This window comes from Delphinapterus leucas, chromosome 5 (assembly GCF_059928025.1).
Source record: "Delphinapterus leucas isolate spDelLeu-1000000601 "Yukka" chromosome 5, BTC_Dleu_Yukka2, whole genome shotgun sequence".
NCBI classification, from domain to species: domain Eukaryota; kingdom Metazoa; phylum Chordata; class Mammalia; order Artiodactyla; family Monodontidae; genus Delphinapterus; species Delphinapterus leucas.
In genome coordinates this window covers 4,983,956-5,010,917 of record NC_143133.1, presented here as the reverse complement: position 1 = coordinate 5,010,917, position 26,962 = coordinate 4,983,956, and the positions used below count along the sequence as shown (strand labels likewise).

General features: G+C 38.1%; 1 protein-coding gene across 14 annotated transcripts in view; it reads right to left on the bottom strand.

The window, feature by feature from the left end:
* ELF2 (E74 like ETS transcription factor 2) overlaps window positions 1-26,962 on the bottom strand; it is a 99,748-nt gene that overhangs the window by 27,472 nt on the left and 45,314 nt on the right. For 2 of the 14 annotated variants that reach the window (XM_022554967.2, XM_089911498.1), the window contains exon 2: window positions 21,452-21,554. The exons of 11 other annotated variants lie outside the window; for them this stretch is intronic. The gene's annotated coding sequence lies outside the window, so the exon portion shown is untranslated. Of the gene's footprint in view, window positions 1-21,451; window positions 21,611-26,962 lie in introns of all 14 variants that reach the window. One more of the 14 variants, XM_089911497.1, reaches the window with a different exon arrangement.

Sequence of the window (26,962 nt, the reverse complement as noted above, 5' to 3'; positions counted from 1 at the left end):
GCTATTTGAATGATTTTATGGTCCTGTAGTAACCAAGATGGAAAAAAATTTTGAGAGATATGTAAATGTCCAATTGTTTCCAACACCATATAGGTTTTAAGTGTTTTGACTTATAGCTTACTCTGGTTATTTCCTTTGTATTTTTCCTTTATCTAGTAAACAGAATCATAAAAGGTTATGGTTGAAGAGATGCCTACAGACAACATCACCTAGAGGTTTTCAAAAAGTTAAGGAAGGACCTGAACATCATCATCTCTTTTCCTGACTACCATGAATTAAATATATTAAACTTTAAAACCAAATATATAACTGTGTGCTCTATCAGATACAAGTACCAAGGTCAACAGGCTTCAAAGTTTAAAAAAAATTACAGGTAGGAATCAAAGGGAGCAGACATTCAACCCATTTAATGTTATTTTCCTATAATTTGGGAGAAGGATGCCAATTTCCTATTTTAGTAATGACAACTCTTTAACCACCAATGGTAGAGTTATTTGAGAATCACCGATTTAATCCAATGCCCTAATTTTACACATCAGGAAACTGAGGCTCCAAGAAGCTAAATAATTTAACCAAAGTCACACGGTATATATCCCACTATTTCAAGGTTAAAAATTCTACAAAACAATCTTCTATAAAACTTAGGAGTTACAAAATGGATGAAAACTTAAATCCATTTTACTATTATCATATTTATATAAATTATAAAGTGGTTGATGTTTTGCTTTTTAATGTCAAAGCTAGAGCAATGGTCAAGAGTCTTTCTGAGAAATTAAGAAAAAAATGGAAAAAAAACTTTGAGCAGTGAATGGTAGGAGAACAATAAGAGGGGGTCAAACAGTCTGACGCAGCTGAACTAACAGTGAAACTCAAAGCTGGGGTATGGTGTGTTGGGCATGTTTAGAAGAAAAAAAAAGGTAGGAAAACTAAGGTCTAAGAAAAAATATGTCTGTCAAGGACAACAAGCTGGAATCAAGAGATTTAGGACCACTAAGTAAAGCTTGGTTCATCAATACTGGAAGACAGACGACAGACACAGGAGTGCAAGTCTACAGCTTTACAAAGAGAAAAGATGGACTATTTCATATGTTTTATACTACTATATGTTTAACTCACTCTTTTCAGTTTTTTATACTACTGATTCATTTTATTTAATAGTCAGGTTTTATAAAATGTTATTAAAGTGAAGATGTTTGAATCCATGGTCACATATTCATTCATTTATTCCATAAATAATTACCCAGCACTTACTCTGAGCAAGTTTCTGTTGTAGGCACCTATTACTACACCTGGTGGCACTGAATTACGTAAAAGGAAAAAATTAAGCCTTCTCAATTCAGACAGAACCCACACCAAGTGTGAAATTCTCAGCATGATATACAAAATTGCTTATACATGAAATTAGAGTAGTAGTGGGTACGTGCTACATTTTGGACCACCACCCAGCAGAGTTAAATATTTACATGTATAAAAAGCCTTCATAAGGCATGGATTTTTAACAGGGGGTTCACAAAGGCAAAATTTTGTTACCAAATGTGCATTTTTTCTGAGGAAGAGGATCATGACTATTCTCAGATTCTCAAAGAGGTCTATGACCCCCAAAGTCATTTCATCTTAAATTATGTGGCCATATGCATTTGTCAGCCATAAAAGCCCGATGATGATCGGGCTTCCCTGGTGGCGCAGTGGTTGAGAGTCCGCCTGCCGATGCAGGAGACGTGGGTTCGTGCTCCCGGTCCCGGAGGATCCCACATGCCGCGGAGCGGCTGGGCCCGTGAGCCGTGGCCGCTGAGCCTGCGCGTCCGGAGCCTGTGCTCCGCAACAGGAGAGCCCACGACAGTGAGAGGCCCGCGTACCGCAAAAAAAAAAAAAAAAAAAAAAAAAAAAAAGTATGCAAAAAAAAAAAGAAAACAACCCTATGATGAGTAAGGATCCAGCATGTACCATTTTTGAAACTGATAGTTTGGCTTAGGTTCACATGTTTTCCGCATTTTACTTAACTTATCCCTGGGTCAAATTCTCCTTGAGCTTGTTGATTCTTCACTTTACGGTTTACACTGAACAAAAGCAGCCACTCCTAGAAGACTATCTGTCGACTGAGTCTTGCAGCTAGTCTTTTCTAAATGGATGTCAGATTCAAAGAGCATTTATTAAGTACCGTATGTGTATGACACCATACAAAGTGAATTAAAATGGTTAATGATCTCTCTATTTTAAATAACATTTATAACAAGTGATTTCAGGGGCTTGGGTTCTTTACTATCATTAGGGAATGTACAGTATCTTGAATATCCTGGAAATTTTTTTCAATTCCTGTGAAACTTTACAAGGGCTAATGCATGATTCTTATTTAGCATGTTTACGAAAAGATTTACAATGGAGTTCTTAACTAAAACACATTACAACAGTAAGTCAAATTCTATTTTGATTGATTCTAAAAGGAATATTCAAATTAACTAATTTCTTCCCCTCTTACAATATAGCTTCTGCACCTATCCACTGAAAAGTTCTTCAAAGGTCAACATCAGCTTTTTTTTTTTTTTTTTTTTTTTTTTTTTTTTGGCGGTACACGGGCCTCTCACTGTTGTGGCCTCTCCCGTTGCGGAGCACAGGCTCCGGACGCGCAGGCTCAGCGGCCGTGGCTCATGGGCCCAGCCGCCCCGTGGCCTGTGGGATCTTCCCGGACCGGGGCACAAACCCGTGTCCCCTGCATCGGCAGGCGGACTCTCAACCACTGCGCCACCAGGGAAGCCCAACATCAGCTTCTAATTGCCAAGCCCAGCGATCTCTTCCTAGTTTTCGCCTGACTCTACCTCTCCAAACAAATGAAATTATTGGCCACCCCTTATTAAACTCCTTCCCTTCATATGATTTTCATGACAATAAACTGTCTGGCTTTGTTTTGTTCCTATTTGTTTTTTTCCATTGACTTCGCCTACTTCGGCACAACCCTCAAATGTGACTGTTCTTCCAAAGCATGAGCCTTGGCCACTTTCTCTCTTCATTCTCCACTCTCTCAAGAATGGTAGTTGGTATCCATTCACCACCAGGGCTTTCAATATGACTTCTGAACTGACTCAAAAATCAGCATCTCTAGGCTTGACTTATTATTTTTTTTTAGTGCTACATTCTAATTTCCAATTGTACGGTAAACGTCTTTATTTGGATAACCCACTGGTACCCAAAGGTCCGTTATCTACAAATCTCCTTTCCTCTATCCATAACATCACCTTCATCCCAAGCTAGAAATCTTGAGTCATCTGTGTTCCTTGTTTAGGAAGTCATCTCTTGTACAATTTTTGAGGAGGATTTTAAACGTATGTAAAATTACCAAAAAATATATATATATAACAAACAGTCACGACCCCCGCATCCAGAACAAACAACTGTTATCGTTTTGTCACCTATACTTGAAGGTGCTGTTCTTCCCTAAGAAATAACACATTACATGTGGAGATAATAACATCGTTGAGAACTACCAACAGTCCTCATTCACCATTCTATCTCTCCAAAGAAACCACTATCATGAGCTTTGTGTATATTCTTCCACTCTATGTTTTACACTTTTATGTTTTCACATCTGTTTACATTTATGCATGTGTGTGTGTGCATGTATCCCAGAATGACATACAGTAGTACTCTGCATGCTTTGGGTACATAAATGACATTATACTACATATGCCATTCTAAAATTTATTTTTTTCATTCAAGATTCATATTCTATCCATGTTGGTATAAGTAAATATAGCTTTGCTTTCTACATACTTCAAATTATCCCAGTGCACACATACACCCCATTTTGTTCAAAAACTTATCTGCTGATAGGCAAATAAAGTTGTTTCCATTTTTCATTTTTATAAACAATGCTGAAAAAAATTCTCATCTATTTTTTCTTAAGCATGTATGCCAGAGTCTCTCCGCAGTACACACCTACAGGGAGAATTTTTAGGTCATAGAATAAGTGCATTTTAAATTTATATGTTACTCGTTCCAAAGTAGCTATGTAGGTCTAAAAGCCCACTAGTGATGTGTCAGTGCTCCCATTTTTCTTACGTTCTTGTCAATACAAGATATAATCAAACCTTAAAAATGTTTGCCATCTGTTGGACGGCAGGAAATCTTTCACTGTTGTATTAATTTGCACGCACTTAGTATGTACTGAGGATAAACATTTTTTTTTCATATACTTATGGGCCATTAACGTTTCCCCTATGAATTTCCTATTCATATCCTTTGTCATTTTTCTATGACACTTGTTTTGTCTTACGTATGTGGAGAACGTTAACATACACTAGACAGTAATTCAGATATATGTTCCAACTACCTTCTGTCAGCCCGCTGTTTGACTTCTACTTTGGTCGGTCTAACGGTATCCTCTATCCTACAAAAATTTTAAGTTTTGATCCAGCCAAGTTAACGTGTGCTTTCCCTTACAGTGTATGTTCAATAGCCCATGGAATAAAAAGGAAATCATAAAGGAACTGAGAAATATTTAGAAATGAATTACAATAAAAATACAACATGTCAAACTGTATGCGACACAGCTAAAACCGTACTCAATGCCAGGAAATGAAAAGGTTTAAAAATATATAAGCTAAACATTCAGCTGATAAAGATGGAAAAATCAACAGAACAGACCCAAAGAAAAAAGAAGGAAAGAAATAATAAAGAGCAGGAAAAATGAAATAGAGAGCAATAATTTTTAAAACTAGAAAAGATCCACAAAACCAAAAGTTGATTTTGGAAAGATTAATAAAATAGATAGACCTCTGCAAGGATAACCAAGAAAAGAAGGTACAAATAAGATACAGAACAAAAGGGGAGAAATAACCACAGATACAATGCATATAAAAATAATAAATCAGTATTATGAACAATTATACACTAATAAAGTTGAAATCTGGATGGACTGTATAAAGAAGCTGTATAAACTATAAAAAGAAAACCTGAATAGAATAGTAAGTAGCAAAGAAATAAAAATGTAGCCCAAAACCTCCTCCCTACAAAAAAAAAAATTACAGGCTTAAATGTACTTTTAGGAAAATTCTAGCAAATTTTTAAATTAATTCTTATCTTACAGAAATTGTTACAGAAAATAGGAGAAAAAAAAGTGAAAGCAGCCTAGATTATTTTATGAGCCTAGTGTAATCCTGATTCCAAGATTAGATAAGGAAAATACAAGAAATTATAGTTCCATATTACTTATGAAAGGTCCTTAACTTAAAGCAAAACAGAGCAAAATGATGAGTAACATCTACCCTCAAACGCAAGGAGAATTCAATGCCTGAGAATCGATCACATTAATATATTCCGGAAGAAAAATCATGACGTATCAAAGAATGCTGAAAAAGCATCTGACAGGATTCCACGTATAACTAACACAAAAACAAAACCAAAGGACTACACGGAAATTCCTTAACCTGGTACATGTTATATACGAAAACCTACAACAAACATTAAACTTCAAGTTGAAACTTCAGATACAGTCCCTTCAAGATTAGGACAAAAACAGGACTGCCAATGGGAATGTAAACTGGTGCAGCCACTGTGGAAAACAGTATGGAGGTTCCTCAAAAAACTAAAAATAGAACTGCCGTATGATCCAGCAATCCCACTCTTGGGTATATATTCAAAGAAAACAAAAACATTAATTAAAATGATATATACTCCCCAATGTTCACAGCAGCATTATTTACAACACCCAAGAAACAGAAGCAGCCAAAGTGTCCATTAACAGATGAATGGATAAAGAAGATGTGGTGTGTGTTTATGTACACACACACACACACACACACACACACACACACACACAATGGAATACTACTCAGCCATAAAAAAAGAATGAAATTTTGCCATTTGCAACAACATGGATGGACTTGGAGGGTATTATACTTGGTGGAATAAGTCAGACAGAGAAAGAAAAATACTGTATAATATTACTTATATAAGGAATCTAAAAAAATTAAACTAGTGAATATAACAAAAAAGAAACAGACTCACAGATACAGAAAACATACCAGTGGGGAGTGGGAAGGGGGAGGGACAAGACAGGAGTGGGGGATTAACAGGTACAAACTACTGTGTATAAGATAAATAAGCTACGAGGATATATTATAAAGCATAGGAAATATAGCCAATCATTTATAATGACTATAAATAAGAGTATAACCTTTAATAATTGTGAATCACGGGACTTCCCTGGTGGCGCAGTAGTTAAGAATTCACCTGCCAATGCAAGGGACACGGGTTCGATCCCTGGTCTGGGAAGATCCCACATGCCACAGAGCAACTAAGCCCGTGTGCCACAACTACTGAGCCTGCAAGCCACAACTACTGAGCCCACGTGCCGCAACTATGGAGCCTGCATGCTGCAACTACTGAGCCCGTGTGTTGCAACTACTGAGCCCGTGTGCTGCAACTACTGAAGCCTACATGACTAGAGCCCACGCTCCACAACAAGAGAAGCCACCGCAATGAGAAACCCGTGCACCACAACGAAGAGTAGCCCCCCCTCACCGCAACTAAAGCCCGAGCACAGCAACGAAGACCCAATGCAGCCAAAAAAAAAAAAAAAAATTGTGAATCACCATGTTGTATACCTGAAACATATAATATTATAAATCAACTATACCTCATTAAAAAATTTTTCTAATTAAAAAATAATTTTAAGAGAAAATCCACCACCAAAAAAAAAAAAATAACCAGGAATGCCAATTAATGTAACTCTTCTTAAACGTACTGGAGTTCTTGACGAACATCATAAGGAATAAAAAAGAAAGAAGATGACTGGAGACTGGAGAGAAGGAGGGCTGAGTTGCCTCAGCTCAGGCCATCCTAGACCGGTAAGCTCCCAGCTGATCCACAGGCAACCACAAACAGGAGAGCAAAACGTGGTGGATGTCAATCAGGGAGAATTATGCAGCAGTCAGAAACAACAGATTACATACATACAAAGCAACATGCATGGATATTAAGAATAGAATTTACTAAAAAAAAGGAGGCAACAGAGCAAGATACACAGTACCATTTCTATAAACTTTAAATTTATACAACAAAATACACACACTGAATACACTAAAAAAATACCTATTAATCAAATTAAATTTGATGCTTATGAGGGAGACTGGATTTTTATATAAATAAAAAGGATAAAGAGGAATAAATAAATCAATTGAAAAAATAAAATAAAAGAGGGTATGAAACAGGGCTCTAGCTTTACTTTTCTCTTTATAAAAAACTAGCTATCCTAATATAATCTACCGAATAGTCCTTCCTTTCTATAAATCCGTGTCTATTATATACTAGGCATAAATACATGCTTACTCTTTCCGGGCTCTCTAGTCTATCCTACTCAACTATTCATCTGTGGGCCAATAACACATTTAAAAATACTGTAGTTTCAGAATCATTCTTTATGAATAGGAGGGCAAGTACCACACACTTTGTTCTTTTGCAGAATTATCTAGATTATTTTTGGACCTCTACCTAAGAGTTTGTCAGATTCCACCAAAAACAAGTCCTCTTGGAATTCTGACTGGAACTGTATTGAATTTATAGATTAATAGGGGAAGAATTAACAGCTTTACCATGTCCAGTTTTCCATGTGTTTGCAGGTTAAAGAATAAAGTCAATGAAATGGTTTTGGTCTCTTTAGGTTTTCTATTTCCTCTTAAGGAAGCTGTGTATCTCTTCACTTAGTTATGTCCCTCCATAAAGCAAAATTCTTATTTTTATAGGTATTGCATATTATTGTTAGGTTTACTCCCAGATACCTAATTAAGTTTTAAAAACTATTATGAATGGGATCTTTTTCGTTTCATTTTCTGATTGCTAGTCTTGCATACAGCAACACTGATGAACCTTCTAAGTAGTTTTAAAGTCTATACACTCTTTTAAATTTTGTGTGTAAACCTCGCAAATAACAGTGTTTCTGTTGTTTCTTCCCTTCTGATCTTTGTCTTTTATTTATTTTTCTTGCCTTATTTGCATTTGCTAGGCCTGCCAGTATAACGCTAGTTAATAAACATGGTAAATGGAATAGTTTCCCCATTAATTATGAAATTTGCTATAGATTTTTCACATATATCCCTTATCAAGTCCCAATCCAGACTGAGTCTTTTCTTTTGGGGGGTGGGGGCGCTGCCTTGGGTCTTCGTTGCTGTGCACGGGCTTTCTCTAGTTGCGGTGATCAGGGGCTACTCTTTGTTGCGCTACACGGGCTGCTCATTGCAGCGGCTTCTCTTGTTGTGGAGCACGGGCTCTAGGCGCGCGGGCTTCAGCAGTCGTGGCGCACGGGCTTAGCTGCTACACGGCATGTGGGATCTTCCCGGACCAGGGCTCGAACCCGTGTCCCCTGCACTGGCAGGCGGATTCTTAACCACTGAGCCACCAAGGAAGCCCAGATTAAGAGTCTTTATCTTCAGAAGATGATGAATTTTAGCAAATGTCTTTGCATCTAATGAGATGATAATATGGGCTTTCTCCTTTAATCTATTCATATATGGTAAATTACATTAATAAATTTTCTAATATTTAGCCTTCCTTGCCTTTCTAGTATGCATTTAGTCATTACGTATTTTTTAATGAGTGCTGGATTTGATTTGTTTTTGTTTTTTAACGCTTTTCCATCCATGAAATAACTTTCTTTTTTTTTTTTTTTTTAATATATTTATTCTTTGGCTGCATTGGGTCTTCGTTGCTGTGCGCAGGTTCTCTCTAGTTGGCGGCGAGCGGGGCTGCTCTTCGTTGTGGTGCGCGGACTTCTCATTGCGGTGACTTCTCTTGTTGCGGAGCACGGGCTCTAGGCGCGCGGGCCTCACTAGCTGCGGCACGTGGGCTCAGTAATTCTGGCTCGCAGGCTCTAGAGCACATGCTCAGTAGTTGTGGCACCACACAGCCTTAGCTGCTCCGTGGCATGTGGGATCTTCCCGGACCAGGGCTCAAATCCGTGTCCCCTGCATTGCCAGGCGGAATTCTTAACCACTGCGCCACCAGGGAAGTCCTAATTTGCTATTCTTAATTTAGAACATTTGTAGCTATGATCATACATAAATTCAGCAAGAAATTTTCTTTTTCTATACTAAGTCAGTGGTTAAAGTTAAGGTTATACTAGCTTCATAAAATGAGTTGAAAAGCTTTCCCTCTTTTACTCTTTTCTATGACAGTTTGTACATGATAGGGATTATGCATCCCTTGAAATTTTAGAAATAGAACTGGGTCTGATAGATTTTATTTGAATGAGGGGATGCACCTGGAAAATTAAAGACCTTAAATGGTTATTGATTTGCCTAGGTTTTCTATTTCCTTTTGAGTCAGCTGTAATTTATATATATATATATATATATATATATATTTTAGCTGCTCACTTTGTAGGTTTTCAAATTTTCTGGCAATAGGTTGTTTATAGTATTTTCTTATGGTTTTTAAACTCTCTATTCTGTTGGTCATATTTTTGTTTTTAATAGTACTCATTTTTCCTTATCTGTCTTTATAGGGATTCATCCTTTTTTATTGATTTTATGGTATTAATAATCTATTCTGTTCTATTTTCTATTTAATTAATATAGACTAAGTATTTCTTCTACTCAATTTGGATTTATTCTGTTGGTCCTTTATTAACATCTAGAGTTGAGCTGATACTAATTTTATCAACCTTTCTTATTTTCCAATTAACCCACTTAGAGCTATTAAATTTCTCAGTGAGGGGCTTCCCTGGTGGCGCAGTGGTTGAGAGTCTGCCTGCCGATGCAGAGGACACGGGTTCGTGCCCCTGTCCGGGAAGATCCCACATGTCGCGGAGCGGCTGGGCCTGTGAGCCATGGCCGCTGAGCCTGCGCGTCCGGAGCCTGCGCGTCCGGAGCCTGTGCTCCGCAAAGGGAGAGGCCACAACAGTGAGAGGCCCGTGTACCGCAAAAGAAAAACACACAAAAAAATTTCTCAGTGAGTTCTGCTTAAGTCACATCTAAAATTTTTGCAGGCAATGCTCTGTTATTTTTAGCTACAAATGTTTTATAAATCTCATTTCCTCTTTCATCCATTAATTAGTGAGGGGTTTTTTGTTGTTTTGGGGTTTTTTTTTTTGCGGTACACGGGCCTCTCACTGTTGTGGCCTCTCCCGTTGCCGGAGCACAGGCTCCGGACGCGCAGGCTCAGAGGCCATGGCTCGCGGGCCCAGCCGCTCCGCGGCATGTGAGATCTTCCCGGACCGGGGCAGGAACCCACGTCCTCTGCATCGGCAGGCAGGCTCTCAACCACTGTGCCACCAGCGAAGCCCTAATTAGTGAGTTTTTATTATTTTATTTTATTTTTATTTTGGCCACACTGCAGGGCTTGCGGGATCTTAGTTCCCTGACCAGGGATTGAACCCAGGCCCACAGCCCACAGCCCACAGCCCACAGCCCACAGCAGTGAAATCACCGAGTCCTAACCACTGGGCCACCAGGGAATTTCCAATTGGTGAGTTTTTAGTTGCCAATATTATAAGTGTTTTGGTTGTCTTTTCATTGTTGATTTCTAATTTTATTGCATTATGATGAAATAGTATATTCTGAATGACACTGATTTTCCAGACATTGTTGAGATTCTTCTGTGACACAGTACACAGTTAAAGGTGACCTGTATATAACTGGAAAAAGAAAATGTACAAAGTTGTATTTTATTCAATTAACTACAGTGTTCTATAGATCTCCAGCTTATAAAATTTGTTAATCCTGTGGTTCAATTCTTTGATGTCATTTTAAATTTTGTGTCTGCCTGACTTTTCAATTTTGTCAGAGTTTTTGTTTTTAGGGTTTTTTCTGAGGCAAGGAATACAACTTTATTCAGAAAGCCAGCAGACCATGGAGATGGCAGACTAGTGTTTCCCGACAGAGGTGTTTTGAAGTCCCAGTTTTGCAGACATGTCCACTTCGCCTTGCAATTCTGAAAGCTTTTAATTAATTAATTAATTTATTTATTCATTTACTTTGCCGCACCATGTGGCTTACGGTATCTTAGTGGATCTTCCTGCAGTGGAAGCGCAGAGTCCTAACCACTGGACAGCCAGGGAATTCCTGAAAGTTTTTACTTTAAATGCTATTTCAAGGCTATGTTGTTAGATGCATATAAGTTTATGATGATTATATTTTCTGGACTGCTGCTTTTAGCAGTTTGAAGAGCCTCTCTTTGTCCCAATTAAAGATCTGCACCCTGAATTCTATTTTATTACAGCAGATTTATCTGGTATTTCTCTGATAAATATATTTTTCCATTCTTTTAATTTTGTTTTGTGTATCTGTTAAAAACAGCACAGACTCGTGTTAAGATCACAATTGGTAATTTTAATATAATTGATGTTTTGGACTATTTCCACAGTCTTGATTTTTTAAATAAATGTTTTATTTATTTATTTATTTATGGCTGCGTTGGGTCTTCACTGATGCACGTGGTCTTTCTCTAGTCGCCACAAGCGGGGGCTACTCTTCGTTGTGGTGCGCGGGCTTCTCATTGCGGTGGCTTCTCCTGTTGCAGAACACAGGCTCTAGGTGCGTGGGCTTCAGTAGTTATGGCTCGCGGGCTCAGTAGTTGTGGCTCGCGGGCTCTAGAGCACAGGCTCAGTAGTTGTGGTGCACGGGCTTAGTTGCTCCTCGGCATGTGAGATCTTCCCGGACCAGGGCTCAAACCCGCATCCCCTGCATTGGCAGGCGGATTCTTAACCACCGAGCCACCAGGGAAGTCCCTACTGTCTTGATTTATGATTTGTATTTCCATAGTTTTTTTCTGCTCTTTGTTGCCTTTCTGTCAGATTGGTTGAAAGTTTAGTTTACTCCCTAACCTACCCCCCAACTTAGTATTTCGGAAGCCAGACCTTCTACTATTTTAGTATGCTCTAGTTGCTTAAAATAAATGTCCTTCTTTTCACTTCTCATCTTCTCCAGATCATGTTTCACACAGTTCCTAACTATTTAATTGAAAGGCCACCAAAATCTGGTTCCACTCTATCTTTCTAGGCTCACTTTTCTCAACCATATGCCTCGACAGAGCCTTATCTCCAGTTAAACTACACTACTTGTCAGTTTCTAAATAAAATACAGAATTTCTGAAATTCTGTTCCGGTTCTTGCTGTTTTCTGATTCACTCACTCATTCAACAAATACGTTATTCAAAACCTACTTGGTGCCTGGCTTTGAGCAATACCAGTAAACACAATGCATATGGTCTCTGGACATGAAGCATTGAGTGGAAAGACTAAACAATAAACACAAACAGAATAAAGTAAAACTTCATGAATACATGAATTCTGATAAATTTTAACTGGGAATTGGCTCCCATCGCCCACAGCAGTCACTGGACTACACAGCTACCAGCAGGTGGCACCAAACCACCAAAGTCTGACCTCAGACTGACTTGGATACCTTATTCTGAATCCTGGAACCCATTCCACACACGCACTGCCTCCCCCACAAAGACTGACTCGGGTCGTTTTATTTAACTCCCAAGAATGCCATTTTTATGTGATTTGAATTTTTTAGAACTACTTACTACTTCATCGTGGGAGTTTAGTGTATCACAAGTTGTAGGCGCTAACCGAAAAAGAAGAGGGAATGCGAGTCTCTGACGAAAATAACAGAACAGCCCTAGTTGATCCAAAAGATGACCAGGAACGAAAAGCTGAAAAGTGAAAAGCAGTATGCTCCAGAAAGAAAACAGCACACAAGAGCACCCTGGGAAGGTAAAGCCTGGATTAATGGAAAGGCGAAAAGACAACAGTGCGTGTGTGTGTCTGGGGTGAGGGTACTGTGTAATTCATCAGAGTATAATGCTTAAGAGGTTGGGCTCTGGAGCCCTAGCCGACTTGAAGTCCTTGCTCCACCACTTAAATAGATGTCTAGCCTTAGAAAGGCTATTCAGCCTAGGATTGCTGAAAGTATTAAATCTATTATTGTATAAAGCTCTAAGAACTATTCCTGGCAATAAAGAAATATTAATGTTGGGGTTCTGTTTTTTGTTGCTATTATTGTTGTTACTGTCTCTAGATGGATGAGAGGAGAGCCCAAATTACTCAGTGTCTTGAAGGCCATGCTAAAAATCCTGACTAGTATACTGTGCACAATTAGAACCAATAGAAGGTTTTATGGAAGGGAATATCATGATTCAATTTATAAATATTGGGTTGGTCAAAAAGTTCGTTCGGTTTTTTCCGTTAAGATGGCTCTAGTAGCGCTTAGTTGTCTTTAACTTCATTCAAAACAATTCTGTTAGACTGTATTGTGACAGTTCTCATATCAGCACGCATTTTTTTAAAAAAAATTATCAAAATTGGTGAATTTTTCTGTAGCGATTTTAATACTGAAGATGGAAGGGAAAAAAAGCAACATTTTCGGCATATTATGCTTTATTATTTCAAGAAAGGTAAAAACGCAACTGAAACTCAAAAAACAAGATCTGTGCAGTGTATGGAGAAGGTGCCGTGATTGACGGAACGTGTCAAAAGTGGTCTGTGAAGTTTCGTGCTGGGGATTTCTCGCTGGACGATGCCCCATGGTCGGGTAGACCAGTTGAAGTTGACAGCGATCAAATCGAAACACTGAGAACAATCAACATCATGCCACGCGGGAGATGGCCGACATACTCAAAATATCCAAAGCAAGCGCTGAAAATCATGTGCACCAGCTTGGTCATGTTCATCGCTTTGATGTTTGGGTGCCACGTAAGTTAAGCGGAAAAAACCTTCTTGACCATCTTGCCGCACGCGATAACGTAACGAAAACGTTCCGTTTTTAAAACAAATTGTGATGGGCGATGAAAAGTGGATACTGTGCAATAATGTGGAACGGAAGAGATCGTGGGGCAAGCGAAATGAACCACCACCAACCACACCAAAGGCCGGTCTTCACCCAAAGAAGGTGATGTTCTGTATATGGTGGGATTGGAAGGGAGTCCTCTACTATGAGCTCCTTCCGCAAAACCAAACGATTCATTCCAACAAGTACTGCTCCCAATTACACCAACTGAAAGCAGCACTTCTACGAAAAGCCTCCGGAATTAGTCAACAGAAAACCCATAATCTTCCATCAGGATAATGCAAGGCCGCACGTTTCGTTGACGACCAGGCAAAAACTGTTAACAGCTTGGCTGGGAAGCCCTGATGCATCCGCCATAGTCACTAGACATTGCACCTACGGATTTCCATTTATTTCGGTCTTCAGAAAATTCTCCTAATGGAAAACATTCTGATTCCCTGGAAGACTGTAAAAGGCACCTGGAACAGTTCTTTGCTCAAAAAGATAAAAAGTTTTGGGAAGGCGGAACTATGAAGTTGCCTGGAAAATGGCAGAAGGCAGTGGAGGTGAACACATGTGTTCAATAAAGTTCTTGGTGAAAACGAAAAATGTCTTTTTACTTAAAAACCAAAGGACATTTTTGGCCAACCCAATATATTTTTTAAATCACCTGGCCTACAATGTGAAGAACGGATTGCTTGGGGTTCCGGGGGGTGGTGGGCAGGAATGAACACAAGACCTATTAGAAGGCCAAAGGCCAAAGCAGTAGCTCATATAAAAAATAACTACAGGTTGGACTAGGCTAGTAGCAATGAAGTTGGAAAGAAACTGGTAGACTTACGATACATTTGAAGGTAAAACTGACATGATTTGGTAATGTACTAGGAGGTAAGGGACAAAAGGGTGGAAATGACGACTTCTCACAATACCCGCGCCCCCCAACCTTGAATAAAGCCTTCCTTACTGGACTTTAATGACTGTCATTGAATTTTTTTTCTTTAACACTTCCCAAATGAAAGTTTATCTTTCCAGGCTCAGCTAAAATACGAACTTTCCATTACAGGAGCTAACAGCTCTCTCCTCCGCACTCTCACAACAGTCTTTAGGTTATAAAGAGTTGTTTGCTCATGTATTTTCCCCAATAGAGACAAGCTCCTTTACAGTCAAGGCTACATCTAATTTCTTGTTCTAGCCCACACAAAAAAAGCGCGACACGCACCAAGGGCAGCCTCAGATAACCTCGCAAATGGCCTCAAAGCCAGGGCAACTCCTCAAGCTCTTTTCTTTCCTTGGAAGGAAATTCAGTCTGCTTTCTTCTCCTTTCAACTATTGTATCTCTGGGGATTCTGTTTCCCCTCAGATTAACTGTAGAATTAACTAGTCTTTCATTAGCCTCCCCATTTCTTGCAGCTGCCAAAAAACAAGTATATAAGGATTCTTTTTGTTAAAGTGCTTGCTACTAATTCTATTGAAAAACTCCTGACTCCCTTTGTGAGTTGGTAAACTGAATGCACTGGCTTCTGCCCCTTACTTTTATTCCCATGGATGAGGTTCACCAAAAGTACTTCCTGTTTTGTGTGTGGAGGCCTCTCTTCCCAGAACATAGCCTGCAGATGAAGCCTAGACATAATAATCGGTGTCTTCTTACCTCAGATAGATAACTGGCACTTCTGAGGGCCTCCTAAGCAGGCCTGTAATGTAGCAATGGAATTAAAACCAAATGTGATTCTGCCAGCCTTGTTTTTTTCCAAACCAAACGGCTAAAGTTTACTGTTGTAAATCCAAATAGTAATAGATGCTACCTGTTTGAGTTCTTTCTCCTCTTGAACCAAATCCTTGATTCCCTCTTCAAAAGAATTTTTTCATTGTAAGTTATTATTCTAAATCTTTATTTTATGAGGATTAAGTTGCAGAGGGGAAAAAAGGTGAGATAGATATATATATATATATATATATATATATATATATATATATAAAAAAAAAAAAAAACAAAACAGGATTCAGATTCTCCTAAAAGTCTTGTCAAACACCATGCGCACCAAGAAGTCCCATTTTGCTAACCAGTTTAGAGACATAACTCCTTTTCTTTTTGATGTAAAACTTTCTAGGGTCATCTTTTGCAAGCTCATCTAGCGATAAGAAAATCTCTAAGTTCTAGTTAACAAATAATTCATATTGTTCAAATATATTCTTAAGTAAGTCCTGGAGGATAACTACTTATTATCATGACTCAGTCTTATAGAAAACATATGAAAGCATTTTTCATTAAATTTAAAGATTTAATTGTTCATTCCTTTTAAGTAATATATGTATTTTGGCTGATCTACAAAGTAAAAAGAAATGAAACGTCCAGTTATGACCAAATGCTGAACGTAAACTTGGAGAACATGGGATATCTATTATAAAAACTGGTACTCTACACCTTAATAACGTCTAATGGAAAGAGAGGAAACTGGCTACATTCCTTCTTCCCTTGATATATACTCAATGGAAAAAAAAAATTACAGAAATGGAGAAAAATTTTTAAATAAAAATTAGTCCTACCTCATCTCCTAATCCCACTCCCAAATTGTAACTAACCACTGCAAACACGGTTAGTTCTCAGCACTGTCCCCTTATTTTTTGTGAATGGGAAAGTCACTCATGTTTTTGATGGTACTGTACACACATTAAAAAAAAAAAAAAAAAAAAAGGTGAGATTTAGGAATGCGTAATTCCATTTGACTTGCTTCTCTGTCCCTAAACCCCTCTCTCTGCCTTAACAGTCAACTATGCCCTTATGATAAAATTTCAATATGACCCATTACAGTAGCAATAACGCAATCTGGAACTTATAAACTAACTACTATACCTGGCAATTCTTTGTCTTTCCTCACCTTTCCCCAACCCTATCTACTTCATACTATTATTTCCTCAAATGCTTGTTTTTCTCAACTTAGTTGGTAACCTTCTTTGAGGCCAGCCACCATGTTTTATTCAACTATGAATCACTTACTCCCTAGGAGCAGTACTGTGCATAGAATAGGTACTTTGTACATGATAAATATTAAGTTTACCATTATCTCAACTGTACTTAAAGACTGACATATGGAGGAGGAGAAGGGAGAATTTACCTGCTGCTTCAACTGCTTGAAAAGAAATGATTCACGAATTTATTATTTGAACTTAATTGCTAGTATTAACGCTAAACAACAATCTCAGGAGTTGTTAATTTATGTATTCTGATTTGTGACAAAGCAACTTTACACTATGGTGAATTTACATGTTTTCTTCACTAGAGTCTAAGTATTGCATGAATGCAGACATTGCCCCTCTTGTCCACTGCTCTAGTCCCATGCTCTAAATAGTGCCTGGTATACAGCAGATGCTCAATGAATGTTTACTGGTGAATTAATTAACAGGAGCAATGCATTACATCACCTCATATAAGCCTCTTCACCCGCAACAGCAATCTTTGTGATGGGTATACTATACACAGTAAGAAACCACAGGATTAACTGAGTTCTCACGATGGCAGAAGCTCTCTTTTGGTGCTATCATTCCCAACAGTCGAGGTAATGGTTCTCAAAGTATGATCCCTGGGCCAGCAGTATTGACATCAGCATCACCTGGGAACTTGTTAAAAATGCAAATTCTCCGGACTTCCCTGGTGGCCCAGTGGTTAAGAATCCGCCTGCCAGTGCAGCAAGACACGGGTTCGAGCCCTGGTCCGGGAAGATCCCACATGCCGCAGAGCAACTAAGCCCGTGCGCCACAACTACTGAGCCCACGTGCCACAACTACTGAAGCCCGCGCGCCTAGAGCCCGTGCTCCACAACAAGAGAAGCCACCGCCATGAGAAGCCCGCGCACCGCAACGAAGAGTAGCCCCCGCTCGCTTCGAGAAAGCCCGTGTGTGGCAACAAAGACCCAACGCAGCCAAAAATAAATAAATAAATAGATTTATATTTTTAAAAATGCAAATTCTTGGGTTTCCCTGGTGGCGCAGTGGTTGAGAGTCCGCCTGCCGATGCAGGGGACGCGGGTTCGTGCCCCGGTCCGGGAAGATCCCACATGCCGCGGAGCGGGCTGGGCCCGTGAGCCATGGCCACTGAGCCTGCGCGTCCCGTCCGGAGCCTGTGCTCCGCAACGGGAGAGGCCACAATAGTGAGGGGCCCGAGTACAGCAAAAAAAAAAAAAAAAAAAAAAAAAAAAAAAATGCAAATTCTTGAATTCCAGCTCACTAAGTCACAAATCCTGGAGGTGGGGCTAGCGATCTGTGTTTTAACAAGCACTCCAGATGATTCTGACGTACGCTCAAGTCTGAGAGCCACTGGCCACAGAAATTTTTCTCATGGAAATAGAAGGGATCTCAAGCCAACACAAAGGTCATAAAATACTAGATGAGGCTTTAAAGAAATGTACTTAATGTTCAAACATTAGAATGTTTTTAGAAGAAGTTAAATTAAGTCAGTCCATTAAGTGACATGAAAAACTACCAGTATATAGTTGAGAGGTTTTTTTTCCTTATCAGAGATCATAAAACTGTATTCAGATCCCTACTATGCGTTATTAAGGAAAGAAAGCAGAAATAAGGCAGAATATGGAGGACAGGTAAAATAAGACATGGATGAGATCTGGGAAAACTGTTTTTTAGATTCCAACTGAAATTTAGCACTTTAATTTTATATAAAAGTACGCACCACAGTAGTTTTCACAGTTATCTGTGACTCACGATCGACAGAAATCATAAGATATTTTCATGTCATATTATAGTTGTTACATACATCTCAAAATATACTTTACGGTCACTACTTTGAAATTACAGCAGTAAATCAGATCTGCCACTAGATCTCATTATTTAATGCATTATTAAAGAAACATGTATTAATATGTCACAATTAAAAATAGTCTGAAAGCTACATTTCAATATATTTGGTTCCTTGGCAATCCTAGGTATTTCATATATTTAGAAACATTGTTCTGAGAGAAGGTCCACAGGCTTCACCATATGGCCAAAGAGGCCCACAATATAAAAAGATTTAAAAAACACACAAAAGTTAACAGTTAATAGCCGTGTTAAAAGTGTTCCTGACCTCCTCTAAGTTATGGGGCCCCTTCACAAATCTGAGAAAACGTATAGGCCCTTTTCCAAGTTTACAAAGGGGCATGGGGGACGCATTTGGGACAATGATTCCTTCTCCTGAAACAGCATTATGCCAAAGCACCCACCTTTTGATTCCAAAAAGAAACGCCAGTTGTGCAAATGCCTTAATCTCTGTAACTTTTAGCTTAGTATGGGCAATGAGCACATCTATAGCCCACATCTGCAGAGGCAGACAGACAATTTAGTGGAAAGTGAGTAAGAATAGTCAGCTAGCTTAAAATTAGGGAACTGTGAATGAGGAGCTAAGGAGTTCAGTCTTTATTTTAGGTAATGCTTTGATTGTCTTCCTTCACTTTTCACTTTACAGTACTCAGTATTTTGGAAACAACAAAATTTGTATAAAAAAAAATACTTTGTTTAAAGCTCTTAAAAGGCTTCCCACTGCCCTTTAGATAAGGCCCAAAAAACAGGTACAAAGCTTTCAGAGTCCTCACCAGTTAAGATTCTACCTCTTTAGCCTCATTTTCATCCCCTTTCCTTCTCATAATCCATATTCTAGCCATGTTGAGTTCCTTTCTGCAAACCAAATAGGCCATGCTCTCCTTCCTCCAGGCTTTCAGACATGCTATTCTCTGCTTGGCTAATTGCTTCAGACCCTTCGAACCTGTTTGAATGTCACTTCCTCAGGGAGGCATTCTCTGACCTCCTAGCCATTCCCCTACCTACTGTATACTCTCTAAACCTTTCATTCATCTTTTCACAACGCTAACTCATCACATTTTATTGTAACAACGTGTTTAACTGTTCATCTTCTCCACAAAGCTGAAAGCCTGGTGAGGGCAAAGCCAGGGTTCACCACAAGACATTCAGCTGAGCCTGACATGCTGGTCCTCAGTAAGAGCTGGCTGAGGAATGAACGTATGGATTTGCCTAGAGACATGTTTTAAAGCATTCCTGTCTATATATCTAAGAAGTCTGAGCTATCCCGACTTGGCAACACTTATAACCTTGTGTGTTACTCATTTAAAATTCCATATAATCTGTATCCAGCCCTGTCCTCAGTCTGAATTAACAAAACTGTATTACTTAGACACATTGTTTGTTATATATAAAATTGGAAGTTAATTAGTATTTAAAAAATCAAGCCTGAGTGCAAAGGAATGAATGCTACTAGTTTCCCAAATTAAACAAATATCCTCTAATGATCGACTGTCTGGATATACTTATCTTTCCTTTTATATAAAACAGATGTCTCCTGAGAAGTATACAAATACCATTTAAAGTCATTCCTTTTCATTTGTTTTATTAATTGACAGGGTGGTTCTTGGCTTTTGGCCACTCTCCTTCACATAATCAATAATCTGTAAAACATATATTCAAGGCGCACTAAAAATCAGTGGCTACTTTAAGGAGCCCTTGAAGGATCCTGTTTTAAAATGATAGTTTAGAAAGCAGAAGAAGCTTCATTTCATTTTCTTTCTAGATCACAAAATCCAATTAAAAACTGACAATTATGATAAAACTCTTTTTTTTTTTTGGCCGTGCTGCTTGTGGGATCTTAGTTCCCTGACCAGGGCCCAAGAAAGCACCGAGTCCTAACCACGGGACCACCAGGTAATTCCCAAGCTCTACCTACTGACTAAGTAAAAGCATCTTATTAAAATACTTTTTCATCTTCTATACGCTCCGTAATTTAATACCTTATATGGCTACTTTGCATACTGTTAAACAGTATAGTTAGATGGTTTTTTAAATACCCTCTCTTAAATGACAGTAAAGAATTTAGAGATCATACTCAGCACACGTAGGGACTTCCACAACTGCAACTCACCTCCACTTTTCATGAACCTGATATTTTAATATCCGATTCCCAGATAATGGGAATTTCAGGACGATTCAGAATTACATGATAACATATTTCATTAATTCTAAGACATACATTTTTTCAAATCTTGACATGTCTGAAATCAGGATGTATTTTACAATCGACGGTATCCTAAAATTTGTAGTTGCCAGCACGTTTTTCTTTTAGTGGTCTAAAAGTAACGTTTCTTACAACTGACGGCATCTTAAATGAAATACTGTTAATAAAATATTAAAAACTTCTCTCTAGTAAGGCTTTCTAACTAATCCAAATAATAGTATAATCATAATTCACACAATTCTAGAATCAAAACTAAATAAACTTAAGATTCACATTTTACCTTTTTAGAAAACTAGTGACCAGGCTAAATTCAAGAAAATAGATAATTGAAAGAAAACACTTCTTAAAAAATTATTTTAGGGAAAAGTATAGATTAGAGGCAGAAATAACACAAACGAAAAAAAGAAAGACTTGAAGATGTTCAGTCAGTGGTAACTTCGAAGGAAGTGAAGGCGGGAGACAGACTTAAAGTTCTGTCTAGAAGAAACAGATATTAGGGACACGGCAGGAGATTAACTTAGACGGCAGATTCCTTAGAGGGAAAAATACTATTATAATCTTTCTCCCTCCACAAGGAGGGATCCTTGTCACCCTTTAAACAAAAAATACGGAAACATAGCTGAAATCATTGTAGTTAAATGTAAAATTGCAAACATTCTTAATAAATTAAAGACCAACCTACCAGCATTGTCTTCCTTCTGGCTCAATCTGTTTCACCTTCAGGTAATCCTAGGGTAGGGGCTCCTTTTCAGATCCCCAGTTTTTCATGTCGATCATCTACCTCCCTGTGGCAACAATATTTTCTAATTAAAAGAGTCCTTTTGTGCCACAGGGAGGATTTCTGATGGTATAACACATACAAAAGTTATCACAGCTCAGCATGAGGTCAACCTAGTCTTGAGAGTCTTCAAGAAAGAAATCTGGTTCCTTATCTTATTTTTCAATAGAAATCTGGTTTTATTTTTTAAAACTGCATTTCAAAAACCTGAACTTTCATTTATTTAAAAAAAAAGCACTACTTTCTTGTTGAAGTATATAAAAACTCTTATCATGCATCTATCTTTTCAACTAACCTCTAAACACAATTTTGTTGATCACAAAAAAAAAAAAAAAAGTTTTCTAAGTTCTCTTGATAATTACGTTAATTAATAAGACCAACCTTTTATGTTTTGATACTTGGTTAAAAACCAAAGTCCTGTTCCCAATGAGCAGAAGAGAGAAGGAGGAAGCTACCAGATCCCTTTGAGCCAATGTTTGTTAGTAAAAGTTAATAAATAAGTCTACGTGTATTACATAACATGATGTGAATTATGCTTAAAACGTACATTAAGAAAGACCAGCGGGAAGTTTAGAAAAGTGGTAGTTACTGTGCCCTCACTGGTAAGATTATGGGTGATTTTCACTGTTTATTCTTTGTAATACTTTCCAGTTTTTCCAACGAACAGGTATTGCTTTTATTATTTTTTTAAAAAATCAAATTTAGGTGTAAGCAAGAATGACTAAAACTTACTGTGATTTTAAGATGAAGTTAATCTAAGCATGACGACATTACGGCCTTGATATATTTTGGATGACCATATTTACGTTTTTTGGGTGACTACCTTTTAATATTTTAAATAACCCTACGGTATTCAATATTTAGCATGTAAACAAAAAAGAAAACATATTTAAGATTTTACATAGATGGTTCTTCATTACACTGCAATTCTAAGTCAAAACTCAATTTGCTTCAGTCTGTATGTCTCAACAGCTATGTGTTAAACTCTGCATTATACGCTCTATTCAACAAAATAAAAACATGGGCTCTGTACGCAGGGGCTTGTATGCTCGCTTTGAAAACAAAAGGAGTATACACACAAGAACAGTGTAAGAAAGTCAATGATCATGTGTCTAAATCCAGGTGGTCTCACAGAAGATCAGGAAAGGGAGGGTTTCACATAGGCCACAATTGCTGTGGACAGCTTCATGTGGTTGGGCCCGAAGGAATGGATAATACTTAAAGACATTCTTGATAGGAAACTCTACTTGAGCAAAAGCTCAGAAGCATAAATAGCACAGCCATGAGAAGGGCAGAAAGGAAGACTGCTAGAATACAGTGTTTCTGTAGATAAGAAGGCCAGATTTAAAAGGCTCTACTTCTGGATGATTCCGTGAGTCAATGAATTTGGTAGAGAAGCGGACTTGGAAATCTGATAAACAAAGAGCTTCAGGAGAATGATAAATGCAGATCCCAGAGCACAGTAAGTTAAGGAAGGAATGAGGAGGAAAAAGAACAGACTTAAGGTATAAAACATTTGTCGTTTTGAAAAGTCAAAGTGAACGGAAAGAGAAAACTACAACAGAGAAGTATTAAACAAATGTTGTTTTAATGTATAAAAGACCTTCTCCATATCTGAAGGCACAAGGAAAGGTCTTAATGAAGTTAAGGAACACTTACAGAGCACTTGCATCACAAGCGCTGTGCTTTATAGGTTTATTTTATATAATCCTCACAACACTGAATTCCTATTTTACGACAGGGAGACAGACTCTCTAACAGTTGAATACTGCCACGTAAGTGATAAAGTGGAAACCTGAAACCAGGACTAACTACCCCAGTCGATAGTCTTCCCTTTCCTAAGTAAAGAGCCGCTTAAAAGGTGCAAAAGAAAAAAAAAAAAATTTAAGCTCAGGATTAGCCACCCAGGATTTTTGATTATATTTGACTACTCTTTGGCTCTTCTTGTCTTCAAAATGTAAACATTCCCTAAAGTTAATTTCTTAATTCTGTGTCCTTTGTTCTCTATCACAGAGTGACAAATCTAGAATTTAAAAATCTTCCCCTTGGGGAAATCTCTCGAGTTCCTTCCCCCTTGGAGTTTTCATTTATTTCCATGGCTTCAGCGAGGATGATCCCAAATTGGTCTCTGCTTGACGTTTCTGTACTAAGCTCCAGTTGTGCTAGGTAACCTTCCATTTGCCCCTACGGACCTACGGCCCACCCTTCACTCTCTCCCAGGAGGCTGACTTCCCTGGCTCCCTCTCTGTGGCACTGCCCTCAAGTCAGCTACGTCCTTTGACCAAAGGTCCCAGATTCTCTCAAGGTAACCCTCTCTCCAGGGCTCCCCTTCTGGGTTCCGGTAACCCTTCCCTCTGTTTGGCCCTTGGGCCAAAGGACAGAAACAGCTCTGCTACTGCTAGCTCTGGAGTACCACCGCCATCACTTATGGTTACCCTACACTTGCCGACACATCTGTAACTAGCCATTTATTAAAACATCCCTTAAATTATCCAAATTTGAATATGCCCTCTCTTTTGTGATGGGGCACTGAACATACATCTGTACATCTTCAAATACCTAATTACTTCCCCTTAGATGCTCTGCTTCAAATTAAAATCAACATGCTTATTATCAAACTTATCTGCTTCCCCAGTCTTGACTTCCTCAAAACCCTTTATGATACTTTCGCCATTATTAGGGTCAAAAAACTGAGTAATACCTTACCTATCTATGTTTCTCCCCCTAATCTATCATGCCTAGTCTTATTAGATCTTACATAGTAGAAGTGCTTATATAAGCCCCTTCTGTTCCTATTGCTTCTACCTTGTTTTAATACTTCTCAAGCCATCCCCGAGTCATACATACTACAAGAGCTAGTCTTTCTGCCTCATCTTTTCCCTACAATTCATTCTCTATCTACTGAGATACTGATCACTTAGTACTTTCTACTCAAAACCTTCCAAATCTTTCTCTCTTATATGGCTAATTACTAACTAACTCTTAGGTTCAAATCACAATCTAGTCACAGTTCTTAACGGAACCTCCTATTAATATCTTATTTACTCAGTATCTTCTAAACATATCTCAAATTTCTATACCCCACCCATTTGTTAACTGTATTTCCCTCAGTCTACGTGCCTTTCGCCTACCTGCTATCTGCCCAAAAAATCCTACCATTTGTCCTCCTCCTTTCTCTAAAACACTCCCTAATGCTGTAAGTTGAGCTTTCCTCTTCTGAAAATTTCTTTGAATTTGTAAATAGTGCTCAACTGATTCTACACTGCTTTATATTTTGATTATAATATATATTTTTTATCTCCACAAAATATAAATTACTACCACCTTGAGGGAAAAAAACACGTTGAACACAGTGCCCCAGCACATAACAAATACAAAGTATTTACTGATATATTCTCATAACTTAAAGTGGAAGGTGATGAGGATAAATATAGTTTAAGTTAAGGTGCAAGATGAAGAAGCAGATTCTCAACAGCTCAATCTTTGCAGCCAAGTCTTAAAAGATTTCCAGCAAAACTTACCTATTATTGATTGCATTGGTATAAACTTGTTACTTTTTACATGGTAATCTGTAATAAGTCATTAAAATCTATATATATATATATATAAAATATAAATATTATATACATATATTTAAGGAGTGAACATAAAAACTGAATTTCCACATCTTAGTAGGGAATCCAAGAGACTTCAGAGGCCTCCAGAAACTGCTGGACCCTGCAGCCACTGGCAGAGGTACTTCGGCCTGCCGGAGTTGAGACCACCCTTCACGCACACGTCGTTACTACTCCTCAAAGGCTCTTGATGATTACTAAACTTCAGTTATTATCAAAAAGCAATTCACAGGTTTAGATGAATATGTCTATTTTTAAAGCTTTAAAATATACTTGGTTTTTCCCATAGAATTTAAGAGAGGATTACTATTACACACAAGCCCTGTGAGGGAAACGTAGATGTTCAGTCTATAAAAAAGTGAAGCAAGATAGCCTATAATTACTACTAACAAAACGAGAAATCATTTTATACACAAAATAATGAAGACAGCTAAATGTACATCATTGTATGACTTTAGTGCTCCTGCCTGGATGACACCACGCATACTGTTTCTGGTATGCATATATATGCATGGGTATACAGGAATACAAGAAAAAAAAACTTCAATGAGAACATGCAGAGGACTGATACAACAGATCAATAAATATAATTACGAACGCTCTTTAGACTAATATAATCTAAATCATAAGGTAGGAGCATTCCAGGAAGTATCTCCTAGACGTACAAAAGGAAATCTTATTCTCTACAGATCTCACTTCCACCAACTCGCCAAACAAGCTGCCGCAGCCATCTTACAAATACCCCTTTCCCTCACCTCCCAGTCACCGTCCTCTCCAAAACCTACATATACCTGGGATTTAACTGAAAAATTTATTGTCACCCCAAGAAACGAACCCAATCCTGATCCGCTACCTAAAAGGAAACACGCGTTACGTTAAGTCACAACAACCTTCCTTCATCTACACGGGTTCTAGGTATCAGGAGAACGAAAATTTACTTGTATTTCAACTCATTTAAAAACGCACTTTAGTGTTTAAGTAGAAACAAGATTAAGCTCAGATGAACTGATTCTAAACTAAACTACGTATATTAACAAGCTTACTAAGTTACTGTGAGCCACGCTATTTTTAAATAAATTAGTATATTGTGGTCTCCGAGTTCTGCAGGCCTTATGATGAATAAGTGTGAGCGTTATGAAACTGTTCTGATTACGGATGTACGGGCAGGTAGTTTTCAGTCTGAATTTGGCGTTGCCTTTAAAAGAGCTGTATCTGAATTCTACATTTTACAGTGTTCTTCTATAAGGAGAGCCAAGAATAGCTACACTATACTAGTCTTATTTTTAGAAGTAATATGGATTTTAGAGGTAAAGTGGGTTTTAAAAAATTCGTGAGCCAGAATGGAATTAAAAAGAAAATGTAAGATGAACTCCTCAGGTTACTTTTAGACTATTTTAGAATAAGGTAAGTTATTTACCAAAATTTCCTTTTAGTGTTGAAGAAAAATAAACCTAAAAAACATGATCAAGTATTCAAAAACTACTTTTAAAATACCACAAAAGTAACTGTTCTTTTATCCAGACTTTGTACATCCTCTTTTTCAATATTATAATCACTCATATCTTTGCCCTGCAAATGATACCATCACCCTCAGAGAGTTCAAGAAGACGAAGAAAATAAAATCCCTTAAATGGATTATATTCGCTTCCTATTTGGAATTGTTTTTACCAGATTAATTTAAATGAATGAACTGCTGACCATCAAGTGTACAACGAGTAAGATTTGGTCAACATGCTCTGGTATTTTAACGTGAATTTAAATTTCTACTGATGCAAAGGTGGCACTGTAGTTTTCAGTTTTC